Consider the following 20,996-nt stretch of genomic DNA (forward strand, 5'->3'; position numbering starts at 1 on the left):
AAATACATAAGAACAATTAATCCTATCTCAAATTAAATTTTCAATGTAATTAAGTACGAATGTAAGTAAAATTGACTTTTAAGACTAATATATTCATACTTAGTTTTGGTAGTAGAAAATGTAAACACATCACTTCATTAAAATATAAATGAAACTATATAAAAAAAAACACTTTAGTCTGCTCTTAAGACGATTTCCAGGTTTGATTTTTAGAAAAGTGTCGCCGCACGCTATTCTTCAAAAACTGCTGATATTTGGTAAACACGCATAATCTTCAGTTTTATGCCAATCGCACAGTGCATCGCATTTAGCTGTTATCCCAAATAAATAATAGTCAACCAAGGAAAATTGTGTAGGTGTCATATTTATCGCGTGCTATGACATGCGCACGTCATATATATCGCATTTTCACGCCATAACTATCGCGTGCACATGTCATAGCTATCCCGTTCGCAAAAATGATCAATTATTAATCAAAAATAAGAATTTTATCGCATGCTTTATCTCAAAGAAGCAGATCTTCAAGAAAAAGGGTACTTGAGTTTTCTTAATTTCGGTTTCGTTAGTTTTTCCGGTGGCCGTTTAAATATAGCATCAAGCAAATGTGCGGAAACACACGCTGTCATAAGGGGAAACTGGTTTAGCTGGCACATTACATGTCATTATTACAACCAGACGATGCTCAGCTGGCCGATGTGGATGGATCACGACCGACCTGACCTGAATACCTCATACCCCGTATTGCTCTATGGCTTTGAAGTACACATAAACGATGGAGAAAAGTGCGAGATACAGTAAAAACAATTTATTCAGCAATGTACCATAAGGAACTACTTTTGCTTCCTTAACGCACTATTACAAATTGTATCCATTGTGTAATTGATATAAACTAAAGATAAATATGGTCATCTTTTTGTCAAATCTATAAGCATGCGTCTTTACTTGAGTAAAAAATATAATAACCCGAATTTCGTGCTTAAACATGGCACATTTAAATTTGTAATTGAAATGTGACAGTACGTGTTTTATTTTCAGTTCGTTTATATTGAGCACAGTGAACAGTTACATACTGTTGCTAACCGCACGCTGTGCCATTTGAGTCCGTTCGCGGTCGTTGAAATATGAAAATACGATTTTTATATACAAACCCTCAAATACCATGTATGGATCTGATCATGTCAGGATGTATAGAGCCTGTTATAGGATTTTGTTAACATACATGCCTACTATTCCAAACGAAAGCGGTGTTAAACGGGTTCCACATATTGGTATATCCGCATAGAGGCAGATTAATTGATAGTTGGTATGTAATACTTGATGCTTTTCGCCCATATCTCATTGTGCGTTACAGGGCGAACTTTTAACTTCTCCCAACATGAGCGCAACAACAATGAAAGAACGAGATGCATGAAAGGTAAACATGTTCCAATAAACATGCTTCTAGAGATGAAATAGGAATACAGCGTCTAAAATATACTGAACACATAAATAACGTATAATTTCTGATATGAGTGTACCTGTTACGATCTATATTCCAAGTGCTTTCATTACTTTTTGGTGGTATTGTTTGTTAAATTTATGTTTTTCAAATTCACGGTATGTCATGCACAAAGTCTTGTACGCTATGGTCGAACAAGTATCTTACAAGGTTTGGCTAAGCATGTGTCTTGCACAATTTTGCTGAACATGTGTCTTGCACGGTTTGGCTGAACATGTGTCTTGCACAGTTTGGCTGATTATGTGTCTTGCAAAGTTTGTCTGAACATGTATCTTGCACGTTTTGGCTGAATATTTATCTATAACGGTTTGGCTTAGCATGTGTAAAGCACGAAAGTATTTTATGATATGATAAAATACAATTTGTACTGTGCTAAACACTATTTGTTAACATGTGTAAACCATTTTGGACATTCTCTTTTCGTTAATGCTCATTAACGCTTTTTGTGAAGAGATTTGGTTTCAACGCACTTCCTATGTACATAATTGTTTATATATACATAACCAAGGAATTAAAATAGTTCATCTTTTTACTTTACTCTAAAATTCTGTTACGTTAATGCGTTGCTTTTAATTTTAGGAAAAACTTCTTTTGAAAACGAATTTTGTACACTTGAAGCAGCTGAAAATGAATGCATGGCAAATAAAGTAAAGTTGCATACCGTGAGTCCAATACCGTGAGTGCTCGAGACACCATTGACGTTCGATACTGGATTCAACCACTGAGTGTTATTCAATTCACCGGAGGTAATGATCATGATCTAGACTTATGAGACATTGCGTGTTTAAAACAAATATTTATTGTCGATCTAACGAGCATTTATACAAATACTCGAACAATCATAATAGACTGTTCTAATGAAATGTAACATTTACAATTACACATACAATGTATATACTTCGTATATAATATATGGAGTGTTTAGTTATAACTAGTTACATTGCATGCCATAATTCTAAATTGATTCTTACTGATCTTTCTTAAGACGAAGAAAAATGGTATTTGGTAAAACTAGCCGTCAGAACGTGCAAATTCCTTACAATTCGCTTATCATAGTTCACTTTTTTGTTAAACAATATATGTAAAATCAAAATGTTTTTCGAAGTATGATTAGTTATCGACCAAAGGAAATTGTCGGTAATTTTGTCTTAAACCTTTCTGTTTTCATGTCGTAATTATAGAACTCTTAGATTTCGGGACCGGTATAAAACTTGAAACTTTTTTTTGTTAAACAGCAATTACTGTAAAATATATATTGAATTTGTATAGCTCACTGCTATTTGTTCTACCAAGATTCGAAAGTAAGGAAAAGCAACTGTTCTGAAAAAGATCCTTCAGTTTGCGTACATGTTAAAAATTTAGCTTTTAGGAATATGAAGGACAAGAACTCATAGTTACATCTTTAAGTATTTGTCTATCTATTATGGGGTGTTATTATCGAAATGATAATTATGTGTATTGTAAAATTGAAACTGATGATTATAATGAATAGGTTGATAAGTATTGAGTATTTAAACCAAAACCGAACATAAAACATACAGATATACCATCAATTTATTTTAGAAGTCGCAATACAAAATAGTTATTTTAGTCGACCCATTATTTTCATTATATATACATTGTTGTATTATCCAAAGAAGATTCATTTTGATGCACAATTTATTTCGCAGCCTACAGGTCACGACATAATTGCGTTCTTGTTTATATCAGCTCTCTTCACACATTTTATCGACATTGCGGCCATGGTATAAACAACATAATTGCGTTTTTGTTTTTATCAGCACTCTTAAGACAAGTTAACGACATTGCGGCCATGGTTGAAAACACATAATTGTGTTCTTGTTCATATCAGCTCTCTTAAAACCATGGTTTAATGTTTCAGAATCAGTGCAAGACATATTGACGTACGTTGGACAAGAATCACGCACTGCACTGTATAAAGCGTATGCGACCTTTACGCTTTCCTCTACGTCAGAAGAAAGCACACAACGAAATCAATACAAGCATGATGACTTCAGTGTCTCACCTTAAGTTACCAACAATTCAATATTTTCTGCAGGAAACAACACAATATTATCTAAAGGAAACAATACAATACTTTATACAGGAAACAACAAAGTGTGAACTGGGATGGGTTTTAATTTTTTCCTGTACTGTTTATTGCAAGTAAATATTAACACAGTGATTAATGTGATGCCTTTATGTGGTATCGAGTGTATATTTGTTAATTCATTTACAATTGTCAATAAAGGTAAAACAGCACAGCTTAATTATTTTTAAGACAATACTTTAATGGGAATCAAATTTTATCCGAAGTCACTTGTTTGTGAATGTGTTTAGGACATGCGCAGACGGAAAAGAGTATCATCATTACGCTCATTTCTGTGGGTGTGTTCACTGGCATAGCTTCCGTCTTGACCATTACCATTTACTGCAGGCATACACGGCTATTGATCAAGTATCCTCCAATTACCATAAGTCGACCGGTTAAGGAAATAAGTAAAAGAATTTCTGAATTTATGCAACAAAATGCAGCAATATACTATTTACCTTCAGAGATTTATTTAATTCCAGTTAAATCAATGTCAAAATGATTATTTACAGCATGTTTACTACGCAAAACCGATAGTTCCTTACACACTACAAGAACATTAACTTCGCGCGTTGTTTACCTTAAGTCGATACGTCACATCTGGGAAAGGGACAGCACTCTAGTGGTAATGGATTAGGCCAACTTAACTTAAAACTTCGCTTCTTTGAACAATTTTAACAAGAACTAAAACAGTAAATATATATTAAATATGTTTTCAATATTTTATAAATACAATTGAACAAGTTTCCTTCACTTTTCTTAAAAACAATTTTCACTCTTCTTTAGCACAGCATGGGCACATAAATGTTGCACCTCTTCTGATGACTTTAATTTCTGTACAAAATGACAGGTGTACCCAGTGGTTGCAGGCTCTATTGTCACACTGTGCCCATTTTACAAAAGTCGTTTTGGATAAGCCTTAAAATAAATCAAGTAAAAAAAAATCACCATTAAGAAAAGGTCTGAAAACCAATTTAATAAAAAAAGCTTTGCCTTAAATTTACTACGATTTACTACTATTTCCGATATGAAGCGCTGTCAATGAAAGTGTTATGTTAAGATCGTCGGCTTTACATTTCAATTTTTGTGGGAATTTAATAAATAGGACCAATAAAATGTATGGGATATAGTTAAATTTGTGTAATTTTAGTTAAATTTTTTATTTTGAAATGCAATTTTACCTGTTTTTTCCTCGTTTTGTTTTTATTTGTTTTTGTTTATAAGCGTAGTTATGTCACTTTATCGAATTACTCGGAGCGCTTGCGTGTGACGTCATCCAAATGGCCGCGTTCTTAATGTAAACAAAGTGGTCGAAATTAGGTCATGGTCGACTTACGGTAATCGTACGATATTATAATGATATTCAAACGCTCCTATACACAATTCATTTTCAATTATATAATAAATTTATATCAAAACAATCTTAATCTTAAAACATCGAAACAACATAAGAAAACCAAAAGTAAATGGGGAAATGAAATGAAAAATATTGTGTTAATACTGATGTATTTTTTTTATATTACGAACTGTCTGAAACGGTTGGAACTGATTCACTATTTTATTGTGTAGTATGTCGAAACCCGTCAGAAAAGCGGAGATATCAGACGATTACTGGAAAACACCACGGTTTGTCGAAGACAAAAAACCTGATATGTATGACTTGTATCAAACCTGCCTCACTAATGTACACTTTGTGCTGCGAAACATATGTAAAACGATAATAAGTATTATATAGTTTGTGAACATATTTTAATGTTATGTCAACTAGGCAGCAGGTTTCTTCTCGAAAACAACACTAGCAAAAAATAAAAACAATTATTTTATGCTTTCCGACGGTTTAAAGAGCAATATCAGTGAATTTAAACTGATATTTCACTGTGAAACATAAAAGTGAAAATTATCGATAATTGTCATTGTTTGACCGGAACTATTTTTATATATCTATGTTTCCCAACTGTGATCCCGGATACTACCAAGGGAGATTACTCTACATTGAATGTTAATAAATACATTCGGATATCCTTCCCTTCAATTTAAATGTCGTAACATTTTTGGGCGCCAAACGAGAAATGATATTTCCGAAATGGCAAACAATACAACAATACTCATTTGTAAGCATTAAATAAAAAGACAATGTGTTGGATTTGATGGAATAGCGATTTTAATTCACTCGTGAAAATATCATTATATTTGATCACTCTCGAATTACAATCGACATTCGACCAATTCCAAAAAAATGTCTTCTATGTGTTCGTAATACATTTATCCTTGCAATCTGTCTATGATTCCATGCAAAGGTAACATTACATTTATGAGTCAGAATAAAGAATGTTTTTATTCTCTGTTCTATGCAGTATGTGAAAATACAATTGAATACATGTTGGTTTACTAGCCATACATGTTATTACTTTATGCAGGTTTTGTATACTAATATAAAAAAGTAAACTCTACATCACTAAATGGTCCTTTATTTAAGGCGATTCCCTATTTGACTACAAATTATACACTTGAAAAAAAAAAAAAAACGTCAAACGCAAACATCAATAATTAAAACTTAGGTCATCGCATTTGAAAGCTCAATTCAAAGCATAACTATTGCGTGATCACAAATACAACAGGGAACTACACACCACTTCATGTGTATCTTCATGTTAGACCTTTAGTTTAAATGTGATGCTTCCCTAATGATAACAATAACATGCGAACAACAGTCGGCGACATATTGTTTTAACCAAATATTGTGTACAGAAAATAATATGCAGGTATAAAAATAGATGTTTCGTAAAATAATGTTTTACATACCGATGAAATGGTATGTCAATCGATAATGATATACTGATATAATATCGATTACTTTATTGTTAGTATATATACCTTTAGTTAACAGCTATATGCGGACACACACGTAAATATCGCATAATCTTTTCATAGCCATGGAATCCCATAGCATTGAAAGTAGGATATCGGTAAGCTGTGTTGCGCTGGATGAAAAACGGAACATTTGAAGTGCTATCTAATTAGGTCATTGCGTCGGGCTTTTTTTACTGTAAAAGAACAAAAAAGTAAGCCAATAGGCTGCGTTATATTTAAACTAACATATTTAAACCGCTCCACGAACTTAACATAAACCCACCCGCAAATTACCGACGCACATTTCCTCATTTTTTTCTCCAAATTAATAAAAACGCGACTTTATGTGTTCATTTTTGAAAGCATAAAACAACAACAACAACAGCAACAACAACAATGTTTGCTTCTTAATGACATTACTCATAAATTATAAACATGTTTGTCTTAATTCACTGTGGAAACAAAGCTTGATTAAATTCATATTTAGTCTCCGTTAACCAAAACGTCTTACTCGTAACGCACACGGACTAATACTTTTCTGAACACTTTCTCTTCTTTACCAAGCCATCCCGGTGAAGAAAGTAACACAGGGGTGCAGTGTTGGGCGCTGACTTATTTGGTAGTTGCCATTTTGGGAGCCTCGTTATGGGAACACTGGGTTTAATGCCTAGGAGTATAGTATCGTCCCAGATTTGCATGTACAGTCCGCATAGGGTAATCAGGGACGAATCTTTCCGCTTCAGTGGATTACCGTATAGAAGAGACCTCATTGACACGGAGCATTCAATTAGAGCGGAAATGCCGTCCCTGATTAGTCTCTACGTACTTCAAGGCTAATCTGGGTGACGCTTCACGCAAGTTCATTAAGCCCACTTTCCCAGAACGAGGCTCAAGTCATTAAGTGTATACCCTTAACTTTACACAAATATTCTTTTATCGTATTTTCATATTTGTCATATTGTTACCATACCTCAAACCATAGCACAAGGATTCGTTTCAACATATTGTTATAGTGTATAATACTATTCTAATACAAAAAACAAATCATATACTTGCAAGTAAAAAAACGTTATTTATAAAAGTAATACAACCATATTGTGTAAGATATAGAATGACCTAAAACAATGTCGATTTTATTTTTGTATTTTTGCTATTTCGGTCAAATTTATTCCCTGTTGGGGGTCCCCAAAATGTAATTAAAGCTTATACAATAAGCGTTGCAAGTAGTTATTGTGAAAACAAACGTTCAACAATAAGTTCATTTTGTATTTACAATGCAGCAAGTGAGTGTCAGCAAACACCGATAACATCATTTAAACACTAAATAATCATATCAAGAAACATAGAGAATAATAGGTTAGTGTTGATTATATATAGATCAGGTTTATCATGCGAGGCTTAGAAAACAAAAAGCACGAGCCTTGGCGAGTGCTTTTTCGTTTTCGTGCCGAGCATGATAAACCGGATCTATAAACAACATTAACCTATTATTCTATTTATCCCACTTTTTATTCAGTAAACCTTTTTATTTTAACAAAATTACTTTTCACGAATGTTTGTCGTACTTTGATAATGACTGTATTGTAACCAAGGTCAGTGTATTACTCCGCGTTCCAAAAATAACCGCTGATAAAATTGTCATTTTTAAAAATCAGAATATCGTTCTGTAACAAAGAGTCGTGCGTTATTATTAACAATTGTATTCATATTGAATTGCAAATCTAAAAGTTGTATAACATCAATATAATATTAAGTTGTTATGTACATTTCGGCCATAGTTTGAGTGCATGAAGGTGAACAAGAGGAAGCTGTTGGGTTGTTACATTTACTGGGCTGAGCAAGAATGTTGGAACACTTTTGCTGCTGTTCAACAGATATGATGGAATAATTGGTTATGGACTGGATATTTTTGGGCCCTGTTATGGCAATGATTTCAGTGGGTGGAATGTTTACATTTAGAAGTTTTTGGACAAGGAATTTGCGAACTGAGTGGTTTGTTATTCTCTTGTGCTCGGAAAAGCCGGCGTCTTTTGCCATGGCCTTCAGCATCTGACCTAGCTTGTTGACACCCAATTGTTGACGCAACCACCACTGGGATGCAGTGTCAATTGTGCGTATTGCTAGGTATAAAGGGTGCTGATCTGAAGAAAAATCAGATGGACGCATATTCGAGTACAGCTTGTAAATTCACACAGGATTTCTTGGTCCAGAAGTGCCGAACATCTTGGGAGACATTTTTCTTATGTCAGCGATGTTCCCTCCTTTGCGTGTTTTTGTTTGGCGCTCGTTTAACTCAAGATACTCCACACCATTCGAGTATTACGGAGGCGAACGTCTACCCATCTAACAAGATATAAGAATCTTTATTTTATGTCAGATATGAACAACAATTAAAGACAGCATTTAAGTTGAAGCGAATGTACTTTGTTAAATAGGGTGAAAAATTATGAGAAAAATTGATACATATTTTGTGTGTTTGTGTGTTAAAAAGGTTTCTTATCGCAAATTGTATTGCTCCGTGGTCCCTAGCAAGCCAAAAATGAAGGCAGTTGTTCAACCAGATTGTATTTAACAAGGTCTTCGGAGACTCGGTGCCAAGGATCCCCTTCTCCCAGAGCAGATCAATGTCGGTATCACTCAGCGAATGGGCCTCCCTAGGACGGTTTCCCTGACACTAAATTGGTGATTTATATTTCTTATACTGTTTCCTTTAACTTTTCGACTATATTATTCAAATTTATTTTTTTAGTATTCTATCTTTCGTAGGCTTACAGTATTACTGTTAAATGTAACTTTTCGACTTTTATTTATGAATTGCAACTTTATGTCGCCAGCGTTATAGTTTCGTACAGACTACACTTGTTTTTTTCCCAATTTTGTCATAAATGATACGTTTTCTGTTCAATATGTTGTTTTGACAATTTCTTTTAGTTATAACCGTTAATCTTAATTTAACCAATTTTTTTAGACTTTTTTCTTTGCGTTGTAGGTGTCCCTTGTGAGTGCAAATTTGGCTCCAGTCCCCGTCATGACTGAACAACCATAACGATGTCGTTTCAGGTACCTGTCAACACTAGCGATGATGCCACAGAGGGAGCTTGGTTCAAAATCTGTGCCATTTGACTTTTAAGGGGACAACAGGAAAGTGGCCAAATACTCATCAAGAAGAGTTGGTTCTATGTGGTGGATTTCTTTTGATTCAGCTTTTGACATTAGGAACCTTTTAAATTTGTCAGACAAGGTCTTTGCTCCAGTCTTTTTATTTTCATTTTGGACAATGAAATCACCAACATCAGTGAGGCTAACATCTTAGAACTCTTTATTGTCATGCATGTCTAGAATAGGATTTAAAGTTGGGGGGATGGCATTGCTACTGGATGGTGCATCAGAACCACAGTTACTACTGGGGCGTGTTTCATTCTCACTTGTCAATTCAATTCATCTCATTTGTAAACAAAATACATGGATCAAATCCATATTGTTCCTGAAATTGGCTTAGTGTTAATTCCATTTTGTCAGTTGCTTGTTGCTCACTTTCATTATTTAATTCATCCCAAATAAAAGAGAAATTGGCTTTGTTTAATTCGTCAGACATTTTGAGGTGTTAAAATTTCGCAGACGATTGTTTTCTATAGTCAAAGGGGAGCAACTCGAACTGACTCCGTCAAAGGGGAACAACAACAACAACAGAACCTATTTGCAACATAGTGTTAAATTAACCTTAGCTTATACTAGAAGTTTAATGACAATACATTTCAACAGACACGTTTGTTTACTACTTTTATTTGTTTTAAGGTCATTAAAATTGACAAACATTTGAGATTGTTTTTATTATTGATGCACTTGGCAAATATAGGTGACGAGGTGCGTGGGAAAAAAGTAGTCCGGGTGAGGCAGTTGATGACGTCATTTCGTGCCGTTGGTTATACAAATGTAGCCGTGCCGTTGATTATAGCCGAAATTCAATAAACACGGCTTTAATCAACCGAATTCGCTGTAAAAGTGGGAAAAATTAGTTTATGTAATGTTAGTGTTGTAATATGTGGAGTATATAAATAGACTAAATAACGATTACAATGTAATCGCCATTTTTACACAAACGCACAAATATGGAGAGTAAACAACTAACTGGAATTAACTGAAACAAATTCAACAGTAAGTGTTCTTGGCAATTTTATCAAAACATATGTAATCGTTATCACTGTCTGGAATCATACGGATACACTGGTTACGTGGTTGAACAGGAAAATCAGGCGAAGCATCCGGTTATCGTGTTGGTGATTTCACCTGGTGATTGAACACATGTTTCTATCACAGAACCATTTAAGAGCTGTGGTAATTGATGGTAAAGGTATCGTGGAAATTTGAGTTAACAAACCAATCTTCTTCACATCGGTAAAATCACTCATTGCCGGTGTGGAATATAGAGGAAAATTCTGCTTTGGAACAGCAGTTTTATTGGAATGTGAGAGAATCTTCATCGAGATGATAATACAAATATACAATGCATGGATCTGGAGAAATCATGGAGATGGACATCTGGCTGAAAATAAGTAATATTGAACAATTGGCGAAAGTTAATAATAAAAAAGGTAAGAGATCATTTTCCTTTTTATTCCAGATATGTTGATAAGTTGAATTTAAATTAATCCTACCTGTATGTGTTGATTTGGGACTCTGTTATCCCAGCATCCGCCTTCATGTCTCACATGATGCTGCACAGCTTGTTGATACCGATTGATGACCTCTGAACCAGCCTAGCTGTGTGTTGTTGCACGGTGTGAGGAAGAACGTACTGTCATCTCCTCTCATATCCACCGGTCGTTTGTCTGCATACGTATTATACAGATGAACGGGGTCTCTGTTGGGCTCTCAAAGGACTTCATAAGCCTTTGGTTTGACTGACCTTACAATTAAACTTTATCTGTGTATAAAATAGTAACACTAAATTTAAAAGTTTCCACTAAGTTGCTTTAAACCATATCACAAAACAAGATATCAAGTGCTGTTTTTTTTCAATTAATGCTCAACAGTTATTTATTAGTAAGGAAGGATGTGTTTAATGCATTAACACAATATCATTACCAAGTTAATGATTTTGTTAAAGAGGCCGTCCAACAGATTTTGGCATGTATTGAAGCTTGTCATTAAATGCTTTAAATGCTTTATATTGATAAATTTAAACATCTGAACTATAAATCTCCAGTAAACAAACAAGAATACAATTTAAAAAAAGGAAAAAAGTAACCCTCAACAGGGTTCGAACCACTGGCCCCTGGATTCCTGGAGTCCTGGAGTAAAAAGCCTCCCGCCCAGATCACTCGACCATCCACGCTCACATTCAGTGCGGATGTATTGTTTAGCTATATAAGCAATCCTCGTAGTTTCCCTAAATATCGAATCGCGTCGATACGACGCTTTATCTGTTGGACGGCCCCTTTAATTTAAAATAGTATATAAACGTGATACATTTAAATTAATTATGCACTATACATTTTAAAAGCCACTAATATTAATGTCTATTTAAATAAATACTGATTTAAAATGCAATACATGGGATTATGATTATAGTTAAATGTTTAAGACACATAATTTCACCATGAATTTTATGGATTGTGCCCTGTTCTGGTCTTGGTCTTGAGTTCGGTATCTAGTGTTATGTACTCCTTGCCTGACTCAAATCAACCCCAAGTGTGCTGTCCCCCCAGCAGAGAATATGTATTTCCTTTTCAATCCTCATGCCGAAATGAGTTGTAGATATCATCGACAAGGAATGAACGAAGGCTCTGGGACTAGAATCTGTATGACATTCTTTGTTAAGATTCAGAGTCGAGGCTTTTTTAAGCAGGCGAGATTACGGAAATGTACATCTTTGTTTAAGGGAAGATAATCCGTATGCTGTTATAAATATTCATTGCAGAGTACTCGCCCTTGGGGTCACAATGGGGAAAAATAGTTCCGGTAAAACAGAATAATTATCGATAATGTTCACTGTTATTTTTCACTGTTTGAAGTAGTGAAATATCAGTTTTTATGCACTTATAGTTCTCTATAAACCACCTAAACCATAAAATAAATAAGAATATTTAACTCCCTTGTCACTTTGAAGCTGTTTAAAATGCGAGGTGTTTCTTTTTCTTTTATCAAATGAATGCTTGTACATGTCTATACTTACTATATAATATGTGTTTATTTTTTCTCGTTTTTTGTTTCCAACTATTTGTTATAATTTATAACATGTACACATAAAAGCTCTTGTGTGAAAAAATACATATGTGTATTACATGCGACAATTTATGTTTTTAACATGTTATGAATACAAAAAATCTGTACAAACACGTTACTTTTAATAATGCCAAACATGTTTCGGCCATAGTCTTCATCAGTTGTATCAATGTAAACAAAAATATTGGAAGTGACGTTAACGTCAAAGATACAATGCCTTTGTATAAATTATATTAAACATTTACGGAGACATTGCGACTGTCGTCATGTTGAACATAAAAGAAAGATTGTGTTATCTATATCAGAGTAAAACAGACAAAGATAGAGAACGCAAGTAAACTGTTTTCAAATAATCACAGAAATTGTTTCAGTCATTTGTGAAACTCTATTGTGATATAACAATAGATAGACTGACGTTATATTGTGGCATAACTTAAGACATTTCACGAAATTCCGAGCGTATATAAGACTAAGTATAGTAGCAAGGTCGTGAGATACACTTCAAATACTTGTACCATTCTATGTAAACGTATCAAACACACTTTAAAGGCACCTTTTCTCGTTTTGGTAAATTGACAAATAAAAGTTTCAGATTCGGACATTTTCGTTTCAGTTATGATATAAGGAGGAAACAGTAATACTGAACATTTACCATACTCTAAAATATCAATTATCTTTTGACGATTTTGAAACATGAACATTATATGCGTTACAAAAGCGAAACAAATCGAATCATTTGGAGAGTTCTGCTGCTATCGTTATACTGTGTGACATTACGAGGATTGCTTTCATAAAGTAAAAAAATACACCACTCACTGTTTGAGCATGGATGACCGAGTGGTTAAAATATAAGACTTGAATTCCAGGGGTCAGTGGTTTGAGCCCAGTTGAGGACTACTTTTTATGTCCCCGAAGGAGGGCATATAGTGATCGGACCGTCCGTCCTTCCGTCACACTTTGCATTTCCGTCCTTCCGTGACACTTTGCATTTAGATTTCGCATTTAGGTTTCGAAAAATGCTCATAACTTCTATGTCCCTTCACATAGCAACTTGATATTTGACATGCATGTGTATCTCATGGAGCTTCACATTTTTAGTGGTGAAAGTTTAAGGTGAAGGTCATCCGTCAAGGTCAAAAGTCAAAAAACATGTATCAAAGCGGCGCAGTAGGGGGCATTGTGTTTCTGACAAACACATCTCTTGTTTGGTTTTTGTTTTTTTATTTTAGTCTGGGTTTTTTTTTATTGGAGCTATTTAGTTTACAGTTATCAATGCAAACCGTTAAATGACAAACTTCAATACAAGACAAAATCTGTGAAAAGTTCCCTTTAAAAGCCGGATCTCACTTGCTTTATTTTGCGGTGGCAAAATGTTAACCTACATTAACTAGTGGGCTGGGTTTATCTGCCAGTGATTTGCTGATAACATTTAAGTGTTTATAAACAGAAACACGTGTTTAAGCAGACAGCAATTTGGTATAGTGTTGAATCTGTATTTACATGTAAACTTGATTTGAGTCATCCTCTAGCTATCGGCTGAGAGAAGTTCATAACCTTTCACGTGGCCGGTGCTTATCATTTACAGGGAAATTTGAATATCAAGCTGACAACATCTATATTACTTACAAACATCAAATTACACACACATATTGTTTGTATACTAAAGTATATGTATGCCAAATTTCATCGGAAAATATTAAATACAAACTTAAATATTTTGAAAATAATCATGTTTGTTTTCTGCTGTTTACAAACCAGTGTACAACTGAAAAGTAGACATTTTGTGAGTATGTGGCCATTTTATACTGCTTCTCTGGTGTTTAAGCTATATTGTTTCAATTGTTCCCTTGTTTGCTGGCGAAGACCTCATAGTGCATTGTTTCGTGCTCAACCAACATGGCGAATTACGAATAATAATGATTACAAAAAAACATATGCGTGTCATTGTTGATTATAATTATGATAACGGCGATGTTACTGTTGCAGTTGCTGCTACTGCTGTTGTTGTTACAGCATTTGATGGTTATGATTTTGATGACAATGAAGATGACGGTTTGAATAGATAATAAGATTATTAGGATGATAATGATGATGTTGTTGTTGTTTATTAAAAATGTTACTTGTCGTGGTGTTTACGTTGACAAAGACTATGTGAACATTAAATTTTGATTTATTGTATTTATAGTCAAATAAAGAACATTTTGCAGTTCAATGACACATTAAAAAAAGGTAATTACCGTACATAGGAAAACAAAGTGTTGTTTATTCATATGTTATAAACCGAAAACGGAAAAATATTTCGATTATTACATTATTGAAAGATTTGTAAGCATTTCATGTTTTGACTATGTTAATGCGGTATTCGTAATGTTACAACGACGTATTTTTTAAATTATTTAGTAGAAAGAGCAACGAGGATGATGTTCAATGTGTTAGTTCATCTTTTAGCAACTGTTCACGACAATATACAATACAGCGGGCAAGAGTCGAAGATGACAAACTACGATACGACGTCACCGAGCACACCCGTGATATCATAGCGGTTACCTCAGTGTTTGTGACGTCACTAGTTACGTCGGGAACTAACGGTGGCGTTGATTTAACAACTATCACAGAAAACAAATCGTCCGATTTGCACAATGGCTCCAGCCATAATAATAGTCGTGCCAAGGGTTGTTAGATAGCTGTGTAAGGATTTTGTAATTCCTTTTCCCCCACCCCAACCCCTTCAGCCCAACCCCATCTCCCAAAATAACAGTTCATACTTACTTTAAGTGCATAAAAAATAATGCGTGTTTAACACACCGCAACACCTAAGAACATTATGCTTTTTAGCTTGTTTTGCATATTGTTTAGTTGTGTGCAATGCTCTATGTACATGAACAATTTGTGTAACTTTACATATGAGAACAACTGAAATGATGCGCATTCATCGTGTTTTCCAGATAAACCAGTGATGGAACAGAATATCCGCATAGCGCTTATCTGCATTGTAGTTGCCGTTAGTAGGTGGCCGTCATCTGCTGCTGCATAATCGAACGGTATCAGCTTCTTGTGCATTTCGAAGCTTATGTTGTCCTTCCGCGCCATGGTACTGCTTATACCTCTATCATTTGAGCCAAACATTCCAACACTTTTATTCTTTTTTGATTCTTATAATATTAATCTATCTTAAACACACAAATTCGACATTTTTTAACGTAACTGCGCTTCAAAATGTCCAGACAATTGCGTCCATGAACTGAATGAATAATGCAATCTAGTAACGTAATATCAGTAGGAACAGGCTGAAACTTGTTGATTCGTTTTGCATTCAGTTCAACTTTAAAAGAAACTGATAAATACTTCGCGGCTATTATTAGTATATATAAATTGGTTTGAAATATATAAATTCAATGCTTGCATATATTGAAATTTTGGAACAAATGACTTGGTTTTGCAATACAGTTAAACGAAATTAATCGCCTAAATGTCTTAACTGTCTTTGACCTTAAATCAGAAGTGAAAGGTCAAAAAGTAGTCCGCTATGAACACGACGCATAAGGGTAAAGTCTGGTAGGCATGTAAGGACAAGTTTACCTAACACATGGAGTTTTCCTGTTATAAAATCAATTATCTGTTGGATAAAATCAGAATTATTGTGTGTGTGCCTTACAGGAAACCGAAAAAAGACCGCAGGCCAACCCTCTCCAACGGCTACTCCGAAACGGTGGACTCCGTGAATTTTAAAGATTCTCACCACTACGCAGTAAGTTACATCAGCGAATAGTCTACGCCCTCGAACGCAGTAAGGGGCGGTCCTAGAACGGCACGGCCTTGTTCGTCCATTATAGAAGGCGAATACGACACGATTCCCAATTCCAAAGCGACAGATTGATCCAAACAGCAGGTGACGGTGGTGACGACTTACAGTCACGTGGCAATAGTACCAGCAAATCAGAGACGCGAGAGCGACTCCGATATGGAAAACGCATACGACGTGTCCACGTTGAATAAGCAAGCGACCGTGACAATATCACAACAAGGCGGCACTGGAAATGTATACGATAAGATGTGGATTACACAACTATTAAAAGGGAACATATTTTATATGTTTTATAAGGTTTTTGGTCACCGTACACTTGTTATCGAGTCGATATAAATTAATGAAACCTTTACAGCACGTATGTTAAAACACAAACGGCTATCGCAAACATACGCGCTTATATGTTGTATATATAGTATTTTCTATTGAACAAATGCTATCTGTTTCCATAGAAGTTCTTCATGTCTTTTCTGAACTTTAATTGTGCTACTTTTTGTTATATGTATGATCTCACATTCAATTTAACCTATTTATGCCTAGTGGACTCTCCCATCCTTCTAAATTGGATCAATTTATTTCCAAAATTAGGGATGTCTAGTATATTTATTTCTATATTTATAATATTTCTTACAGAAATTCCTTTTAGCAAACAGCGCAGACCCTGATGAGACGCCGCATCATGCGGCGTCTCATCTGGGTCTTCGCTGTTTGCTAAGGCCTTTTTCTAGACGCTAGCAATAAATGCGTTAAATAAAAATGTATGGACATTTGTAAATGTGGCATAGGATAAAATAAATATTTATTCATTTATACAATTTATTTCAATTGGATATTTTGGCACGATTTGAAACTTTGTTTTAAGGATGTTTGTTTAAGATTCCTTTAAGATGTACGCACGCGTTTACAATAAGGCCTAGGCATTTGCAATACAGAGGGTGTAATTATGTGATAGTCAAGGTAACGACGTCCATACCAATACAGTTATTTTTTGCCGTTTTATACCCTTCATTACTTGTGTTTATTTTTTGTAAATGAAGCTAAATTTCAAGCCATATCAGTAAACATGTGATGTGAGTATATTTGGTATTTAAATTCGCTTTATATCACGACTCTACTCCTCGCACATTTTCTTAATGGATCCCTACTTAGGTCATTCCGCTAAGAAATTTCGCAGCGAGTAATGTCGAGATACAGAGCGAATATTACTATGAAATATCGCCTGTTACTTTCATGCTGATATTACTGGAAAGTCAGCGGAATTTAAAAAAAAGCATACAAGTAATTAAAACGGCGAACATTCCTGCCTCAGCATGAAGCGATCTTGACAATCACTTGATTATCCCCTCTGAATATAGTTACGCATTTTCCAGTGGGATCATTACGTGTCAGTTAATGTATGTTGTTATTAGAAATGTTGTACCATGCATTTGCAGTGCATAGTTGTGCATGTTCATATTGGAATATGATTTTTCAGTTAAAAGCATTAGTAATTCAATCTGTAAACCAAGTATTGTCATTTTATACCTAACGTTTGCTTGATGGACTTTATCAAAGTCGGAACATCATGTTTAAAATAGATGTTTCCGGTTATTTAAATATGTATTTTTGAGAAAGCAAACACCTTCGATTAAAGGTCAGTTTCTCACATTTTGATTTAAGTGCTCATATATATTAATTTGTTTATATATTGAATACTATGTTGACATTAAATTGTGTATGATTTATTTTGTAATTTATTTCAGTTGCTTTTGTTCAAGTAATGTATCGATGCTTGGAGTCAACTACTCTTCATCGTGTTTGAAACAAACGCCATTTCTATATAAACTAAATAATATTTTCAACGGTCTTGAGTTATAACATTAATATTTATAAAACAAAATCATGCAATCTTCTCAAGATGACATACGTCCATACTGTATGTTTTTCGCATCGAGAAATGCCAGGAACTATAATTTGGAGCAATACTAATATAACTGAGATTACTGGAAGAACGATTGATAATCATATGATAAAATATTTGTACAATGATGCATATAGATATGTTTGGGTTACTCCATCGGATTTAAAGACCTGAGTTCTGTACTTTATATATGTGTTTGCGAAAGAACTAAACACGTTCGATTGAATGTGAGTTGCCCACATTTTGATTCAAGCGCTCATATAGTAATTTGTTTATATATTTAATACTATTTTGGCATTTAATTGTGTAATAGTTTTGTTCTAATTTATTTCAGTCGCTTTTGTACAAGTAATTCATCGATGCTCTGATACAACTACACTATATCGTGTTGCAATACTGCTCCAGCAGCTGGAGTTTCACTTCTTTATATTGAGACAAATCAACGATCTTGGGTTGTAACATAATTTTTTATAAAAATGATGCAACCTTCGGAAGATGTCATACTTCCTCATTAAATGTTTATCGTATTGGGACATGCCAGGAAACATAATTTTGAGCGATAATATTATAACACTAGGATTGTTTGAAGAACGATTGATAATCATATGATAAAATATTCTTACAATTCATTTTAAGCGAGGTATGAACAAACACCTGAGACTATTCAAGCGGTATAAACAAATAAATTGTGAGTCATTAGAGGATCCAGACAAAAACTAATTAGAATTTATTAAAAGTAATCTGTATTGAAACGTCGTTTTGTACCGGAGCCAAGTGAAATTAGTTTAATACTCCACTGAGAAAGTATATGCCGGTTGTTTGGCTTACACAATCAGATTCGTCCTAAATGCTTCAAAAGTGCTAGACAAAAACCAATTGTCTATGTCCACTAACAGCTTCAAAAATATATTGCGTTAGGTGGACGAAACCTTTTTTCTCGTTACCTTTTTACTTTACACAAGTTGTACGCACTTTTATAACGTTATTTAATGTCAACAATATTCCTTATATGTTTTTTCTAAAATATCTTCCCTTTAGCACATTTTGCAAATATGACCGAAAGTGAAAACAAGATTGAAAACTTTTCTTTAATTCATATTTAATAATTGTTTTGTATAAGTAAGACGTGTTACAATAAAACTTACTTGAAACAATTCTAAGTTGGTGCCCTTATGTTATATTTTAACAAAAGTAAATTAAAATATTTGCTTATTATAAGCTATTTAAATGTCCTCAATTTATTTCAAACGGAAATTCTTTACTATGGTGTATGACACAAACATAACACAAACATAGTTGTTACGCCATTGGACATTTATTTACTTAGAAAATACAACTTCATTAAAACTTCCTCAAATTTAGGGCAAAGTTCTTTAACACCTTGATCAATCTATTATTTAAGAAATAATAATTTGTTATCATGGTTTGTTGTCGAATAACCCACAGTAAGGAGTTTAGATTCGTAGGAATTAAATCATGAGTGCGAAGCACGAGTTATTTGATAACACGCATCTATACTCCTTACTGTGGGTTATTCGACAACAAACCATCATAGAAAAATATTATTTCGATTCTAACACGATTCTGGTTGATTTGGTTCAAGCTTTTGAACGTGAACTATAATACTCCACCCTTCTTAGTACAAAGTTCATTATTTAGTGACCTCATTGAATTATGCAAACATATGACATCGTTTTGATTTTTAAATATTTTGCAAATGACGTCACTTTCATTGAGAACAAACATTGTAGAAACTAAATGACGTCACATTTATTGATGCTACTGAAAATCTGACATGCTATTAATGTTTCCTAACAAATAACATTCTTTGAAGGCATGGTTATGCCTTTTATCACCAAATATACAATTTGTTGTTTCATTACATTTATATACATGCTACATTGATTACATTTCTTTTAGAGTGGGTTCTTTGCATTATTTATTCGGTACTATTTTCGAAACATTAAGATCCGCCCATAATTATTGCAGAATACCCCACACATGGTTTCCTTCTTTGTCTATAGAAAACAAGTCGCGTGTAGTGTTAGAATTAAGTTCTTGTATCATAATAGTATTGCATTAACAGTCCAGTTGATTATATGTTTATTTCTAATTCAAAGCCGAACAGTGAGAAAAAAATCCGATGTGCAATTCAAATAATATTAGTTACACTGTTAGTAACTGGTGGTGTATGGGATATACATCCTTAGTAATTTCATACCATACACCATCAGTTACTAACTGTGTAACGATTATATCTCAACCGACTACTCGATTATTCAGGGTGTATGGAAATTACTCGGGGGTGTATGGAAAATACACCATGGGCACGTGGCCGCTCGTAGCCAATCGGATAAGGTCATGTTTGTAGGATGTGAGATATTTGATTCGTACAATAATTTTAAGATGTTATGTCCAGACACATGACGGACACATTTCCAGTATCTAAAATTATTTTGTGCTTGTTCGTTCATTTTCATAATGAACTGAAGTTCTTTAAACGGCTATAGAATCCCAGTGCACTTGATCGTTCCCCAATCAACCGGTTTAAATATAGTATGTTATCTGTTTTGCAGAATAACAATCATGTCATTTAAATTGATATTGATTAAACAAACAAAACAGA

This window comes from Dreissena polymorpha, chromosome 9 (assembly GCF_020536995.1).
Source record: "Dreissena polymorpha isolate Duluth1 chromosome 9, UMN_Dpol_1.0, whole genome shotgun sequence".
In the NCBI taxonomy this organism is placed as follows: domain Eukaryota; kingdom Metazoa; phylum Mollusca; class Bivalvia; order Myida; family Dreissenidae; genus Dreissena; species Dreissena polymorpha.